Here is a 17500-nt window from a genome sequence, read left to right as displayed (position 1 = left end):
GTGTGTGTGTGTGTGTGTGTGTGTGTGTGTGTGCGTGTGTGTGTGTGTGTGTGCGTGTGCGTGTGTGTGTGTGTGTGTGTGTGCAAGCAGACATGTCAGACTCGTATATGTGTGTGTAAGGGTGCATATTGATTAGCGGCAGTCTACATTTACCTCTTTGCTTCATGTTCCCTTCACTGCCATAAGGAATATAATGGATATAAAATACTATCAGTGTCTATGAAAGCTCCTGAGAATTTAAGGTGCTCGGAGCAAGAGCAGAAAAAAATTGAATTACATTTTTTAATCGTCCGCAACAAAACACAGTAAGTACCACAATAAGGAGCTTAATTGGTTCTGTGATGCGTCTCTTAATGAAAAACCCTTATATATCAAGCCGCCCATTGAAATTAATCTAAATCCATTAAATTTGTGCTTGACCCCAACACATCACAGCATTAACATGTAACATGCCTTTTAAAAAACAACACATTCTAAGATATGAAATATTGTATAAAAACAATACAGTGGAATGTAGTACCAACAACTACAGTAGTTTTGTGAAGCAATGTAATAATAATATACAGCATTTACCTTGGAAAGTGGATTTGTACGGTGTCTTCTTCCAGCTGGTTTATCTAGCAAACACACCATCAGCAGCTTTTCCATATTTCCATAGATAAATGTCCACCATTTAGATATTATTTACCATTCTTGGCAGGCGTCAGATTCATGCTCTCGAAATGTTTTTGCCAAGATGGCAACACACTCAGTCATGTTTTTTGATCATTAATTTTCTATTTCGATGAATCACATCCACGTCTTCTCCGTACTGTCCTTAACATTCACTTTCTTCCTTCCCACGGTTGGTTGGGATAGATGGTTTTGCATTTTTGCTTGTAACTTAAAGGGGAACTGCACTTTTTGGAGAATTTTGTCTATCGTTCCCAATCATTATGAAAGAAATGACGATGGATTTTTTTTTAATGCATTCTAGATATTAAATACATTTGATAGAAAGTCAGCTTACAATGGAGACTATAGGAGCCGTTCAATTCCGTCCTATAAAGCTCTTAAAACAACATCCAAACACCTCCATTAGGTTTTGTATACATAATGTAAGTATATATGTAATGTTGTATTGAGCACATCTATGATAACATTTAATATTTACATAATTTGATCATTTTAGCATTCGCGGCTCATTAATTTAAAAAACGGATCACGTTTGCGTTTTCTTTTTCTTCATCACTAATTACTCACTGCAGACTTCATGAGAGCCCACAAAATAATAAAACATCACATACTGTACAAGGTCTGCTGTGATTAGGATGCCGACTGCTGGAATGTTCATATATTCCCATTTAGATGAAAAATGGTTCATAATCCTTGCGAAGAAACAGGATGGAGTGCGGAGGGTGGGCACTTTTCGTATCAGTCTCGACAGTTCCAGGTCCTAAGTGGCGGCCAAAGTGTCCCAACTTGTCCGATTATGTCGCCAGCCACCTTCTGTCTGGGTGAGATGCATGAAGTGATTTAAACATCGGCACACAGGAAGTGATTACATTGCCAATATAATTTGTCTCTGTTAGCACTTTTAATAACAATATAACTAATACTTGGTTAATATTCAAATCACAAAATATAAATGGGTTATTGTTGGCGCTTTTTGAATGTTTATTTATCGGATTTTATGGACAAAATAGTGGAGCTCCCATTGCCTCCTCTGTAAGCTGACTTACATTTTTTTGTTTGTTTAATATTTAGAATTCATAAAAAAATTAAAAAATCCCTCCATCGTCATTTCTTAATGATTCAAAATTCCAAAAAACTGCAGCATAATAATTAGCCAAGAAACAGCTCTTTTCTTAAAACACACTTAAGTCCAAGCGCTCTTAAGTTGAGGTACAACTGTCCTCGGTTAAATTTACCTATCAGGCCGTTGTTATGTGTCTCCTCAGGTTGATTGATAATACTCTGACATTCACTTCAAACGTATAATTATGTGTGTAACATATATGTTTTTGAAGGCTAAATTTAAACCCGCTTGGTTTCATTCCTTTTTGAACTGCGACGACACGAAATGCCTCTGACAAAATGTGCATCCCGTCAGTTGAGCGAAACCCTGCATTTAACATTTCATACTTTTGTTCTCGTAACTACACAACATTATTCTTATGGGTATTGTCTTCCAGTGCAACTCCAAAGACCTTAATACAATAGCATCAACCATTTTTGAGTCAGTAATGTATTGAAATAAAAAAATAAAGACATCCTAATTGCTGTCAAATCTGATCAAAATGTATTGTTTGTTGACTGTTTTGCCTCCTCAGTGATTGTACTGGAAAATAATCCAACAACATTTTTTTCTACAAATTCTTTTGAGAACACGTTGCCTTGTGACATGTCATATCACTGCCCATGACACCCACGCTCCTGTTGTCTTCCTTCTCTCCTCCCCTGTTTGCTTCTTCTTCTTCTTCATCCTCCTCCTCCTGTTATCCTCCCTTCCCTTCTGTGGAATAGTGAGAAAACCTTGGGACTGTCTGGTCTGCTATTTTTCATCCTGTGTTAGGTTTCACCTTCGATCTTTGCAGACACACACACACACACACACACACACACACACACACACACACACACACACACACACACACACACACACACACACACACACACACACACACAAACACACACACACACACACACACACACACACACACACACACACACAAAAACGCTCAAAAAGAGGCTACAGGGTTATTTTTTCCAACACACACGCACACCAGATTTTTTGTTTCATGTCGCCACACGCAACATTCTGCACATACTTTACTACAAATGCGAGAACAGATTTCCTATCATCCAAAAATAAGACACTAACCTTGGCTGCTTTTCATCATTCCTCACCTTCTCTGGATTTTGCATTAAAAGCCTTTTTTTTTCCTTTTTAAACTGACAGCCTGCCCTTCTTGAACCATGTTTAATTAAAATTGACGGACACAAAAAAAAGTAGCGATGGAAATGTGAGGGCACTTATGTACAATGCATTCTGTTATTCTTAAAAGAAAAACAATTTTGAGCAGCTATTTTTTGTTGTTGAGATAAATTAATTAGGTTTGGCATTGGCATATCCTTACAATGATATATGTAAGTGTTTTTAAAGCCAACCCTGGTCTTACAATTCAATAACTTTACAATTTTTCTCATAATTGCAGTGTTTTGAATCAATGTTTAGCCTGCACTGTAAAATGCAGAGCATCAATTATCACCACTGCTTTAAGATAAAAAAATTAAAATTTATTGATTTAAATTAACCTCTAATGTTGAAACCTATTTTTGAGTCATACTGACATAATTATGTTGGAATTAACTTAATATTTTATGTAGTTTTAAATTTTATCCATTCATTGTTAAAAACTAATTGAGATAAATTGATTAAAAGAGGGCGACTTGTTCAGGGTGCAATGCCTTCCGCCCGATTGTATCTGAGATAGACACAAGCGCCCCCCGTGACCCCAAAAGGGACAAGTGGTAGAAAATGGATGGATGGATGATTAAAACAAATACCAAGTTGACGTTGTGGAGTGCTGGGAAGTATAACCATAAACTCCCTTACCAGCATGCCTTGTGTTTGTTGAATTGTAAACCTGTTTTTAGTTTGTGTAAAACTTTTCTTTTAATGTCCTTGTTAGTGCAGTACTCAGTGTTGGACTATTTAACCCAAAGGTGGTTCATGTGCTGCTATTTTGTTATGAGTTAAATTTTAGTTGTAACTTTATAATAGTCATTTTTGTGCAAATTGTGGTTTTCCTCATATGGGAGTAAAACTTAATGTTTGGTTAAATGTACATAATAAATTAAGAATTATGAGCAATTTAAAAAAAAAATTTGACTGCAGAAAAAAAATTATTATTCTACCTGAATTTAGTTAGCTCTCTATTAGGGGGAGCTTGATAAATATCGGAAAGATAATTATTGGGCCGATATAAGGAATTCTGCCATTGTAAAAAAAAAAAAAAAAAAAAAAAAAAAAAAAAAAAAAACACTAAACACAAAAGAAACACAAAAGAAACACAAAACGTTTAAATTACCCTTATTGTTCTGTTGGTGGCTTAGAGCGAGCAAATAGAAGAAAAAAATGGTCCCAACGATTGTCACACACACACTGGTTGTGGTGAAATGTGTCCTCTGCATTTGACCCATCCCCATGTTCACCCCCTGGGAGGTGAGGGGAGCAGTGAGTAGCAGCGGTGGCCACGCTCAGGAATCATTCGGTGATTTAACCCCCAATTCCAACCCTTGATGCAGAGTGCCAAGCAGGGAGCTAATGGGTCCCATTTTTTGTAGTCTTTTGTATGACTCGGCTGGGGTTTGAACTCACGACCTCCCAGTCTCAGGGCGGACACTCTAACCACAAGGCCACTGAGCTGGTCACGCCACCCATTTCTCTTACCCCTGCCGTGCTGTAAACATCCCACAAGCTTACTGTAAACCAGGGGTGTCAAACTAATTTTAGCTCAGGAGCCGCATGGAGGGAAATCTATTCCCAAGTGGGCCAGAATGTTAAAATCATGGCATGATAACTTAAAAGCAAAGAAAACTCCAGGTTGTTTTCTTTGTTTTACTTTAGCCAAAAATAGAACAAGCACAATCTGAAAACGTACAAATCACAAATAATCCTCTGGACAAATCACTTCCAGTTTGTTGAAAAGTCTGAGAAAATTGGTGCAGTTTTAAAAACACAATGAGCTTAGACTTGGTCTCGGTGTATCTACAAAGCCAGGATTAAACTAAGTCACAGTCTTTCTGTCATTGAATAAAAAACACAATATGTAAACTCTTCTCGGTATCAAATACATCCTTTGTCATGTCCAGAAACGGAGGTATAAACTATTCAAAAGGGTTACATTTTCTCGTTTTTGACAGACACATTATTGGGGAGTATGGGAGACATAAGACGACAGGTTTTAAGTTTCATTTGGGTCGAGGGCGAGGAGCCGCAACCAGGCTTTACTTTGTACCTCTTGCTAGTCCTAACAGAATTGCTTTTGTGACATCCAGTGGACACGTTTAGAACAGCAGTTTCTTTCGTTACAAAAAAATGCGGCTAATTTTAATACTTCACAAACTCATCAAGCAGCCAGAATAAAAGCTGTCGGGAGGCCTGATCCGGCCCGCGGGCCGTACGTTTGACACCCCTGCTGTAAACAAACATGGTGTGGGACTTCTTCACTGTTTCAAAGGAAGGCATTTTGCGTGCTATTTGCACCAAATATTCTGCAACCATTCCGTAAGAATGGGAAAAAAAATCAAGCTTCAATATGTTGGCCTTGTGATGAGGTGGCGACTTGTCTAGGGTGTACCCCGCCTTCCGCCCGATTGTAGCTGAGATAGGCACCAGCACCCCCCGCGACCCCAAAGGGAATAAGCGGTAGAAAATGGATGGATGGATGGACATCAAACCTTGTCGGCCACTTGAACGTCAGCATTGCAAAGAAGGTGTTTTGAAAGCCTATGAAGACGCCTGGTGTGCAAAAAATGAGTTCATTCTAAATTGAAAAAAATAAATAAATATAAATAAGCTGTTATTGATCTTGAGAACCAGGAAGTTATCGGTAACGGTTTAAAAAATGACATTGTGCATAATTTTGCTATGCATTTTATTAGATGTTGGTATTACTTAAGAATATTGAACACATACAGTACTAAGGCAGTTGTACAAAGTAAGACATTGTGTTTTTAGAGTGTGTGTCGGGTGCTTAAAATGCTTTTTTTCCCCTGATAATTGTACAGATGCCCTTATTTTTAGCGCTGTTATCAATGACGACACCAGAAATATGCTAAGCAGCCAAACCTGCAGGTCCACTCCTTTTCTTTTCTCCCTGATCAGCTTTGGAGGGTTTTTTTTTTACTGTCAGTCATCAAACTGTCAGTGCAGCTGAAGGAAATAATATGAACAGAAAGTCCTGATTCTTGCTGTCTGAGATTGTCAGCATCTGATCTGAGGATTCGCTGCGGCCGTATTGACACAGTTTACCATCACATGATGCCATTCGGGAGAGCGGGTCACGTACAAGTGCAATTTCTTCTTCAATTGCCACTATGGAGACAGACTATAGCAACTTTTCTCAGACAGCAGCTTCTGTTTATAGTAAATAGCACATACAGTGACATGTACCACATAATCCTAGGTTCACTTGGGTCACAGTTGCATCTCATTTTTGGGTGCATGTCTGCGGTTGATGTGATAAGCAAAAAGCCCGGCTGAGTGGAGTTAGGGTGCGCTTGTTTAGCTCGTCGTTGCGTCTCATGTAACCCCTCTGTTGAAATACCTCATCAGTCCATGCGTGACACTTTTTTGTTGTTTTTTTTTTGCATGCATGCATCATTTGGGTATAAACAACAGGAGGATGTAATGGTGACAGATGGAAAGAAAATGTTGGGATCGGGATCAAACAAAGGCGGAAACAGGGGGCAGGAAGAGACGGGGCGGGGTGGCAAAGTAAGCAAACAGGGACAGAAATAAGGTTTAAGTTAGCGGCTGGCCTCTCAGAGGATTTTCCATATCAGCCGGCCAGAGGAAGTGGGCAAATATGATTTTCGCCTCAACTTCCCGACAGAAAATAGACAGGGAGGGAGGTGACAGGAATGAGGGAATGGGGGCAAAAACAGGCAAAATGGATAGAGATAAGTTATTGGAAAAAAGATGGAGACATAGCGGAAGGGTAGCGAAGGAATAAATGGGCACAGCGGAACTCTAAGAATGCTAATCAATATGACGACTGTTTAAAATCAAGGATTATATTGACGTAATTAATCAAGACAAACTTTTATAGGGTTTTGGAGACATTTTAAGATGGCTGTAACTTTAAAAATGTAGTGCTTAGCTGAAAACAGGACTTTTTTCGGTTTTGTGTCATAAAAGATGAGATACAGGCAGACTAGTGAGTGTATAATTTTCTTTCTGACTTGTGTGTGTGTGTGTGTGTGTGTGTGTGTGTGTGTGTGTGTGTGTGTGTGTGTGTGTGTGTGTGTGTGTGTGTGCGTGCGTGTGCGTGTGGGTGTGGGTGTGCGTGTGTGTGGGTGTGCGCGCGTGTGTGTGCGTGTGTGTGTGAACGTGAGTGCGCATGTGTGTGTGCCCGCACTGCCAGGGGGCCTTGTGAAACCATCCTGAGACATATGAGCTTGTGTTTTATTATGACTGGCTGAGAGGCCGCTGATCTACGGTTGTACAAGCGCGGTTTGGAGCTTAAAAAGAAAAAAAGAAAACACAAAGCAAACAAAAAAATCTTCCAGAAATATTTTTGAAAGCAGCAGGAAAAAATAGATCAGAGTTTATGTTTTGCTCGTACTAATTACAGGGCATGGGAAGTACATACATGGACAAAAGTATTTGGACACACCTCATTAGAAAATAATTTTCATGCAAAATGTCCTGTGTAATAATATAGCTGTAATGTATGTGTCCATGAGAAAAAAATCTATCATCTCCCTCACTTGTTTGTTCCAATTTAAAAGGGAAGACGCGCTAAACGGTCTCTTCTCAAAGTTCTGGATTTTCATGAAGTCATAAAAAAAATATACTGTCTGTTTCACGTACTAATGTAAGTATCTTAAACACATTGGCAGATACTTGCATTGACATTTTATCCTTGTCAGCAAACATAGAATACTGGGGTCCTAACTTGTGATTTACATAACTGAGGCGTTCCTCAAGGCAAGCCTTTAAAGGGGAACATTATCACAATTTCAAGAGGGTTAAAACAATAAAAATCAGTTCCTAGTGGGTTGTTGTATTTTTTGAATTTTTTTTCAAAATTTAACGGTCCCGGAATATCCCTAAAAAAAGCTTTAAAGTGCTTTATTTTTGCTATTTGTGATCCGACTATCCATTTCCCTGTGACGTCATACAGTGCTGATAATGTAAACAAACAATGGCGAATAGCACAGCAAGATATAGCGACATTAGCTCAGATTCAGACTCTGATTTCAGCGGCTTAAGCGATTCAACAGATTACGCATGTATTGAAACGGATGGTCGGAGTATGAAAGTATTGAAGAAGTAACTGAAGCTATTGAGGGAATAGCTATTGACGCTATTCATAGCATAGCATGGCCGAATAGCTGCATTAGCATCGCCGGTAAAATGTGCGGACCAAACTATCAGGACTTTCGCATTTCGTGACACTGGAGCAACTTAAATCCTTCGATTGGTAAGTGTTTTTTGCGCATTAAATGTGGGTGGAAGGAAACGTAATATAGTTGCAAATGCATCTGCAGGTTATCCATACATCTCTGTGCCATGTCTGCTTTAGCACCGCCGGTAAATAGCATGTTAGCATCGATTAGCGTAGCATGTTAGCATCGATTAGCTGGCAGTCAACATCAACAAAACTTACCTTTGTGAATTTGTTGACTTTATCGTTGCAAATGCATCTGCAGGTTATCTATACATCTCTCTGCCATGTCTGCTTTAGCACCGCCGGTAACTAGCATGTTAGCATTGATTAGCGTAGCATGTTAGCATCGATTAGCTGGCAGTCACGCCGCAACCAAATATGTCTGATTACCACATAAGTCAACATCAACAAAACTCACCTTTGTGATTTCGTTGACTTTATCGTTGCAAATGCATCTGCAGGTTATCCATACATCTCTGTGCCATGTCTGTCATCGCCGGTAAAATGTGGAGACACTCTGGCACATTCAATGGGGGTCTGGCGGCAGACACTCTCGCATCTTCGGGCCAGTGGTGCAACTTGAATCCCTCCCTGTTAGTGTTGTTACACCCTCCGACAACACACCGACGAGGCATGATGTCTCCAAAGTTCCAAAAAATAGTCGAAAAAACGAAAAATAACAGAGCTGAGACCCAATGTTTGCAATGTGTTGAAAATTAAAATAGCGGCTGTATTACCTTGGAGACGTCACGTTCTGACGTCATCGCAAAAAGAGCGATAAACAGAAAGGCGTTTAATTCACCAAAGTTCACCCATTTAGAGTTCGGAAATTGGTTAAAAAGATATATGGTTTTTTTCTGCACCATCAAGGTATATATTGACGCTTACATGGGTCTGGTGATAATGTTCCCCTTTAAGTCCGGTCCTTTTTTGTCCATTACAATTTTTTTTGTAACGTAATTTATGTAAGTAAGAGTTGTTTACTTAAGTCATTAGTCATTTGTTCAACTTCTTTAGTTATACTAGTAGTGTTCCTCAAGGTTCTATTTTAGGTCCTCTCTTTGTCATCATTTGGGGTATTCAACTGGTGGCCCGTGAGTTGAAACTTTTTTATTAGTAGATTGCACAGTTCAGTACATTTTCCGTACAATTTACCACTAAATGGTAACACCCCAATAAGTTCTTCAACTTGTTTAAGTTGGGGTCCACAGTAAGCTCAGAACAGCTTGTGAGAGGCTCACATTTTTGCAGTGTATTCCTAAAACACTAGAGAGCGCTGTCAAAGAGATAAACTTTGACCAATTTTGCAAAAAGTCCTTAAAAACAGCAGAGCGCTTGTAACTCTGACAAAATAAATTGACCAAAATCATATGTCTACTGTAGAGGACGCTGGTTCCACGGAATATACCAAATAAGAGTAATAGTTAAGGGAGAAATCCGTCCCCCAGGGCTTTATATTTTGGGAAAAGTGGCTAGTTGAATATAAGTGGTGTACATGTACAAACCCCGTTTCCATATGAGTTGGGAAATTGTGTTAGATGTAAATATAAATGAATTACAATGATTTGCAAATCATTTTGAACCCATATTCAGTTGAATGCACTACACAGACAAGATATTTGATGTTCAAACGTTATGTTTTTTTGCAAATAATAATTAACTTAGCTGCAACACGTGCCAAAGTACTTGGGAAAGGGCATGTTATCAATTGTGTTACATCATCTTTTCTTATAACAACACTCAATAAACGTTTTGGAACTGAGGAAACTTATTGTTGAAGCTTTGAAAGTGGAATTCTTTCCCATCCTTGTTTTATGTAGAGCTTCAGTTGTTCAACAGTCCGGGGTCTCCACTGTCGTATTTTACGCTTCTTAATGTGTCACACATTTTCGATGGGAGACAGGTCTGGACTGCAGGCGGGCCAGGAACGTACCCGCCTCTTTTACTACGAAACCACGCTGTTGTTACACGTGGCTTGGCATTGTCTTGCTGAAATAAGCAGGGTCGTCCATGATAAATTTGCTTGGATGACAACATATGTTGCTCCAAAACCTGTATGTACCTTTCAGCATTAATGGTGCCTTCACAGATGTGTAAGTTACCCATACCTTGGGAACTAATACACCCCCATACCATCACAGATCCTGACTTTTGAACTTTGCGCCTATAACAATCCGGATGGTTATTTTCCTCTTTGTTCGGGAGAAGAACACGTCCACAGTTTCCAAACATAATTGGAAATGTGGACTCGTCAGACCACAGGGCACTTTTCCACTTTGCATCAGTCCATATTAAATGAGCTCAGGCCCAGCGAAGCGGGCGGCGTTTTTGGGTGCTGTTGATAAATGGGTTTGGCTTTGCATAGTAGAGTTTAACTTGCACTTACAGATGTAGCGACCAACTGTAGTTACTGACGGTGGTTTTATGAAGTGTTCCTGAGCCCATATGGTGATATCCTTTACACACTGATGTCGGTTTTTGATGCAGTGCCGCCTGAGGGATCAAAGGTCTGTAACATCATCGCTTACGTGCAGTGATTTCTCCAGATTCTCTGAACCTTTTGATGATTTTACGGACCGTAGATGGTAAAATCCCTAAATTCCTTGCAATAGCTCGTTGAGAAATGTTGTTCTAAAACTGTTCGACAATTTGCTTACAAAGTGGTTACCCCCGCCCCATTCCTGTTTGTGAATTACTGAGCATTTCATGGAAGCTGCTTTATTACCCAATCATGGCACCCACCTGTTCCCAATTAGCCTGCACACCTGTGTGATGTTCCAAATAAGTGTTTGATGAGCATTTCTCAACTTTATCAGTATTTATTGCCACCTTTCCCAACTTCTTTGTCACGTGTTGCTGGTATCAAATTCTAAAGTTAATGATTATTTGCAACAACAAAAAATTGTTATCACTTTTAACATCAAATATGTTGTCTTTGTAGCATATTCAACTGAATATGGGTTGAAAAGGATTTGCAAATCATTGTATTCCGTTTATATTTACATCTAACACAATTTCCCAATTCATATGGAAACGGGGTTTGTACAGTATATCCTCTTGAGGACCAGTATCCTCTACAGTGAACATTTTAGTATTTTGCATAACAGGCCAATTTTTTTCCATAGTTTGTAACATGACTTAAAATACTGGTTTTCAGAAGGAAGTATAAAAAAGTAGATAACAGTGCTTTTTGGACTCATGCCTGCACAAACATAGCTAATTAGCATTAAAGCTACAGACACACAAAGCATCGCTTACTAAAACCATCATGTCAGTGATTCCTACTGGACTGAACTCAATCTGGAGCACGGGGTAAGCACCAAGTGTGTCTGTCATCCATTGAAATAAACTCTATTTCTCCATATTTTAGGCAAATACACTGAATGTTAGTACAAACTAGGGGTGCCCGGATACAAATCCCTTCCGATATTTTACCAACATTGGAGCCCTGAGTGTTGGCAGATACCGATATTAGTCCGACACGATATTACCGTATTTCCTTGAATTTCCGCCGGGTACTGTATATAGTATGCGCCTGCCTAGAATTACTGCCGGGTCGAACTCGTTTCGCAAAATTATTAGCGCATGCTTATTAGCATTACCGCCGGCTCAGGATTAACGCCGGGTCAAACTCGTTTCGCAAATTATTATTTCTATTAGCGCATGTCTACAATTTCCGCTGGGTCAAACTCGTTTCGCAAAATAATTAGCATATGCCTACAATTTATGCCGGGTCAAACTCATCATCATTTTCACAATGGAGGAGGCTGAAGAAGATTAAGAGCTATTCAGTACGATTTAAGGTCCAAGCTATTGAAAATGCTAAAAATAACAGTAAGCAGCTATGTTTTATTAATATACCGTAGCTGCGTGTGTCAAATATGAGTCATTAAATGACTCCCGCCTCCTGGTGGTACAGGGCGCTAGTGATCCTTCTTGCGACTACTCTGCTGCAGAAGAAGTGACAACAAGCAGCAAGAGTGAGCAGAGATCGTTTATTTTTTTCCTCTCGCTTGCACTTTTAACATGGAGGATTACATATCTAAAATAAAACGGTTTTCTAAACTGGACTTTCAAACGAAGCAGGAGGTAATGAAGGAAGATCCCCATCGAGACAGAGAGACTTTTAAAACTGAAGAAAGATAAAGAAGAAATTATGAACGAGTTATCGATGCTTTTGATCAGAAGGAGCTGCAGATGGACTTAATTTATAAGTAAAGGTAAGACCATAATAACGTTTTTTTATTTTTTTTATTAAGTGTGCTTTTTATGATGGTATCCTTACATCACACTCAAATTTATAAGCGCAGGCCTAATTTTACCGCATGCCTTTAGTAAGCGCCGGAGTGAGAAGAGGTTTCAAAATGATTAGAGCATGCTTGCCTTTACTGCATGTCTTTGGTAAACGCCGGAGTGAGAAAAGGTTTTAAATTAATTAGCGCCCCGGCGGCAATTCCAGGAAATACGGTAATAAAAATAACAGCAATACTTTTAGTGTGGAATGCTAGAAAAAATGTGATAAAGTAAAATTTATTAAAACACAGAGTATGAAAAACATTAATTTTATGGCATAAAGGTATGTACTTTTATTTTTTAGTGTGGAATTTTAAAGGTTTAATCAAGTCAAATTACCCAGAACAAGTATGAAAACACTAACTTTATGACGAATTGTTTGCATTTTTTTTACAACATTTTATTATCACAATAATTAATTAAGTTAAGCTCATAAAAGGTTGAATGATGCGGACACGTTTGTAACTGGATACGTTTCTAATGCACTTGTACTTAGGTGTATGTATCAGCAATATGCAACTGCAAGTATTTGCTACTTGTTTATATTAACAAATGTTGTTTTTTAGACCGCCAAATTGTTCAATTAAGGACACATATTGGTTTAGCAGTCACAGGCTAAATAAACACAGCTGCCATTGATATCAGAACATTTATAAAATGTAATTACACACACTCAGGAGAAGCCATTAATGTTTCATATATATCTCTGAATAGAATGGATAGAAAGTGCTGTTTGCACATCAGCAAGAAAAGTGAGACTTTCAAAACAATAGCTTTCAAAACAGTGTTCCCACATAAACATGGGTAAACATGGAGAATTCCTTTGCTTCAAACCTATTAGTGGTGGTCCAAATTTATCTGTGGCGGCCTGCCACAAACTGAATGGGAAACTGCACTTTTAGACTGTCTACATTCCAGCATCTTGGCTCCATTGTATGTACTGTATGATATACAAAGACTGGACCACTGGGACGTGCTTAAAATAGATGAAAAATACTGTAACATGGAACCTTTAATCTACCCATCCATACATCCATTTTCTACTGCTTGTCCCTTTTGGGGTGGCGGGGGTTGCTGGAGCCTATCTCAGCTGCATTCGGGCGTTAGGCGTTTACACCCTGGACGAGTCGCCACCTCATCGTAGGGCTGACACAGATAGACAGACAACATTCACACTCACATTCACACTAGGGGCCAATTTAGTGTTGCCAATCAACCTATCCCAAAGTGCATGTCTTTGGAGGTGGGAGGAAGCCGAAGTACCCGGAGGGAACCCACGCAATCACGGGGAGAACATGCAAACTCCACACAGAAAGATCCCACGCCCGGGATTGAACTCAGGACCTTCATATTGTGAGGCATACGCACTAATCTATAAATCTATATTAATCTATAAATTAATCATTTAAGAGCTGGTCTGTACCCTCAGCCTCACCTGAAGTCGTATTTCTTCACCCTAACAAGACATTTCATGCTTCAAACTTTGAGGACCTTTTGGGGAAGCATGTGCACAAAGCAAGCTTAACACGCTTGGATGAGTAAAATTGTATACAATCTTGTTGAAATCCGTAAATGATGAACAAACTGCCTGGTTGTCTAGGCTTTGGGTTGTGGTGGAGCTCAGGGTGTGTGTGTGTGTGTGTGTGTGTGTGTGTGTGTGTGTGTGTGTGTGTGTGTGTGTGTGTGTGTGTGTGTGTGTGTGTGTGTGTGTGTGTGTGTGTGTGTGTGTGTGTGTGTGTGTGTGTGTGTGTGTGTGCGTGTGTGTGTGTGCGTGTGTGTGTGTGCGTGTGCATGTGTGCGTGTGCATGTGTGCGCGTGCGTGCGTGCGTGGACCGCTCGGATGCGAAGTGTTGTCGTAATTGTCTCGCCGAGGCAGTGTTTATGGGTAACGACCCAACCCACCACACTCGCTCTGTCTCCCCATCCAGCGACTAATTACCTGACTCCCTGTGGATTTGTTTCTTCCTTCCCCTCGACAACTGTTCAGGTTGTTCCGCCAAATGAGAGCACGCCGATAAGTGCAGACGCATTCAAACCAGCCGCACTGAACACACTGAGCCCGTTCGCTCACCACTTCAGCGGATTTAGACGGTCATGCTCGCACCGCTAAACTATGAAAGTGATTCCCTGTCTTAGAAAAACAGGCCGAAATACTATTCATGTTTTAAAATGATAATGTTTTAATAACTTGTAGCAATGGAAAAGCATGCTGGAATGCATACTTAACATTTAACAATGTGACTCCAGTCTTGACATTTTCACCTGTTTTGCATGGCTTGAACCAGGGGTGTCAAACAAATTTTAGATGGGGGGCCACATGGAGAAAAATCTACTCCCAAGGGGGCCGGACAGGTAAAATCACGGCACGATAACGTAAAAATAAAGAAAACTTCAGATTGTTTTTTTTTGTTTAAACAAAGAACAAGCACATTCTGAAAATGTACAAATCATAATGTTGTTGTTTTTTTTTTTTACACTTACATATTGCGGTTTATTGCGGGACGGCGTGGCGCAGTGGGAGAGTGGTCGTGCGCAACCCGGGGGTGCCTAGTTCAATCCCCACCTACTACCAACCTTGTCACGTCCGTTGTGTCCTTGAGCAAGACACTTCACCCTTGCTCCTAATGGGTGCTGGTTAGCGCCTCGCATGGCAGCTCCCTCCATCAGTTTGTGAATGTGTGTGTGAATGGGTAAATGTGGAAGTAGTGTCAAAGCGCTTTGAGTACCTTGAAGGTAGAAAAGCGCTATACAAGTACAACCCATTTATCATTTATTTATTTAATAGTATTCTATCTTTTTTTGTCGTTACTTATCCTTTCTGAACAAATTATGTGATAATGTTCATCAGTCAACTCATTGGTGTTAATTTTCAATCTATCGAGATAGAAAAAATATCAAAATCAAATTACAGGATGTTATTTATGTAGTTTTCTTATTTTCCTCGATAGGTGCACTAACATCATGTGCTTCATTTTTTTAAACATATGTAGCGTCTTCTACAAATATGCAAATAATTGCTATTGTGACATCTAGTGTACACATTTAGAACAGCAGTTTCTTTCATTCAAAAATGTTGGCTCATTTTTATACTTGGCAAACTCATCCCGCGGGCTGGATAAAACCTGTTCGCGAGCCTGATCCGGCCCAAGGGGCCGTACGTTTGACACCCCCGGCTTAAACTAAGGCAACACTATGGGTATGCTAATGGCGTATTTCTTTCAAAAATGCTTAACAAGTTACAACGAGGAACATCACATTTAGTCTTGCACAGTTCAAAATGTCCAAAAAGGAGCCGAAAGAAGCAGACTTTATTCAACCTTATACATTACTCCCTTCTCAATGTCTGAGAGATTGCACACATTGTGTTTGAATGTGACCATTTCCTTATCAACAAAAACACAACATTTAGAATGATGTAACAATTGACCGATAGCATTAAGAAAAAAAGATTAAACGATTAATAATAAATCATAAATATATACAATTAATTTGATAATAGAAAAAATATTAATTACATCGATAAATGGAAATACTAAGATGACAACAATTACAATACTATCTCAATATCTTAATTGGTTCTGCGATGGAGCTCTTAACTGAAAACACTTGTATCTCAAATCAACGTCTCTCTTTGAAAGTAGGCCTGCCAAAACAGCACAATCTTAACATGTAACATGCATTTTAAATAGAAAAACTAACTTTTAAATGAGAAATAGTGCATAAAAACAATATACAGTCATCCCTCGTTTATCGCTGTTAATAGGTTATGGACAAGATCATGATTAATGAATTTCCGCAAAGTAGGGATTATAAATCCAATATTTTCATGGCTAGAGCATTAAAACCTGTTCAGGACCTTCTAAGTAATTTTTTCAACATATTGAAAGCCCTCTAGACATGAAACAACACCCTTTAGTGCCCATTACACTCATTTAATCCTGAATAGTATTCATGAACAGAGCACTCATTACTGATACTAGTCTAGTATTGATATTTTTGATTTTGTGTTAAAAAATGCATAATTTACGACCCCCAAAAATTGTACAGTATGCTACAATCTGTGATGTGGTAAAGCAGCAATATTTGAAGCGCGATGTGGTGAAGGGCAACTGAAATAAATATATTTGGATTCAAGGAGCTTTTTTTTTGTCATACTCATACAAAATTGCACATGTACAGTATTAAATTATTAATTATAATTATTATATTTATATTTAGGGTAGGACTGAGATTAGCTGTTTAAGAACGCTGTGTGGAGTGAGATGGATGAATAAATATATAAGAATTACAGTATTTTTATGAAGTAACGCAATAATAGTGTACATTATTTACCTTTGAGAGTGGACTTCTACGGTATCTTCTTCCAGCTGTGTCTCCGTCAAGCACACCATCAGCAGCTTTTACATATTCTTATGATGAGTGTATACCATTAAGATATTTTAACATTATTGGCTTGCGTTAGACTAATTCTGCTTCAGTATGGTGCAGACTAGCATTGATATGCTCAAATATTGTCGTTTTTGGGGATTTATTTTTTTTAATTCACTGAAAATCTTCCACTTCCTTCTCAGCCTTGTCTTTCACACTCACTTTCTTCCTTCTCATGTGGAAATCAAAGTTATGGCCATCTTTAGCTGTAAGCTAACGGCAGCAAGTAAGACCGGATATTTTTGGGGGGTTCACTGTGACATTTGCTACGCCAACTGATGGTGGAAATACTCGTAACTCTAATTTCTGCTTGCAACTTAAATTATAGCAATGAGCAGAGACGTAGTACTTATCTCAAAACACTCCTTTAAATTGAGGTACCACAACATGAAAAAAATCTATTACATTAAGATGAATAAGGAGAACTGTCCTAGTTGGTCCACCGTTATATGAAAGTACTTAAGTAGGTAATCTGGAGTTGCCATGGTGATGAAAGGGATGCTATTTTCCCTATTAGCAGCCACATTAGCATCATAATGATTTGGACATTTGTTACGTTGGAAGTAAAGGACTTCATATTAGCAGTACTTTAATGAGTTCGGGAGGGACGTAGTATG

At 39.1% G+C, this 17500-nt stretch overlaps 1 protein-coding gene across 4 annotated transcripts in view; it reads left to right on the top strand.

Moving 5' to 3' along the window:
* bahcc1b (BAH domain and coiled-coil containing 1b) overlaps window positions 1-17500 on the top strand; it is a 143797-nt gene that overhangs the window by 54558 nt on the left and 71739 nt on the right. The window lies entirely within an intron of this gene.

This window comes from Nerophis ophidion, linkage group LG08 (assembly GCF_033978795.1).
Source record: "Nerophis ophidion isolate RoL-2023_Sa linkage group LG08, RoL_Noph_v1.0, whole genome shotgun sequence".
Classification (NCBI taxonomy): domain Eukaryota; kingdom Metazoa; phylum Chordata; class Actinopteri; order Syngnathiformes; family Syngnathidae; genus Nerophis; species Nerophis ophidion.
The sequence above is the reverse complement of the archived record's forward strand: the minus strand, read 5'-3'. Positions and strand labels throughout refer to the sequence as shown.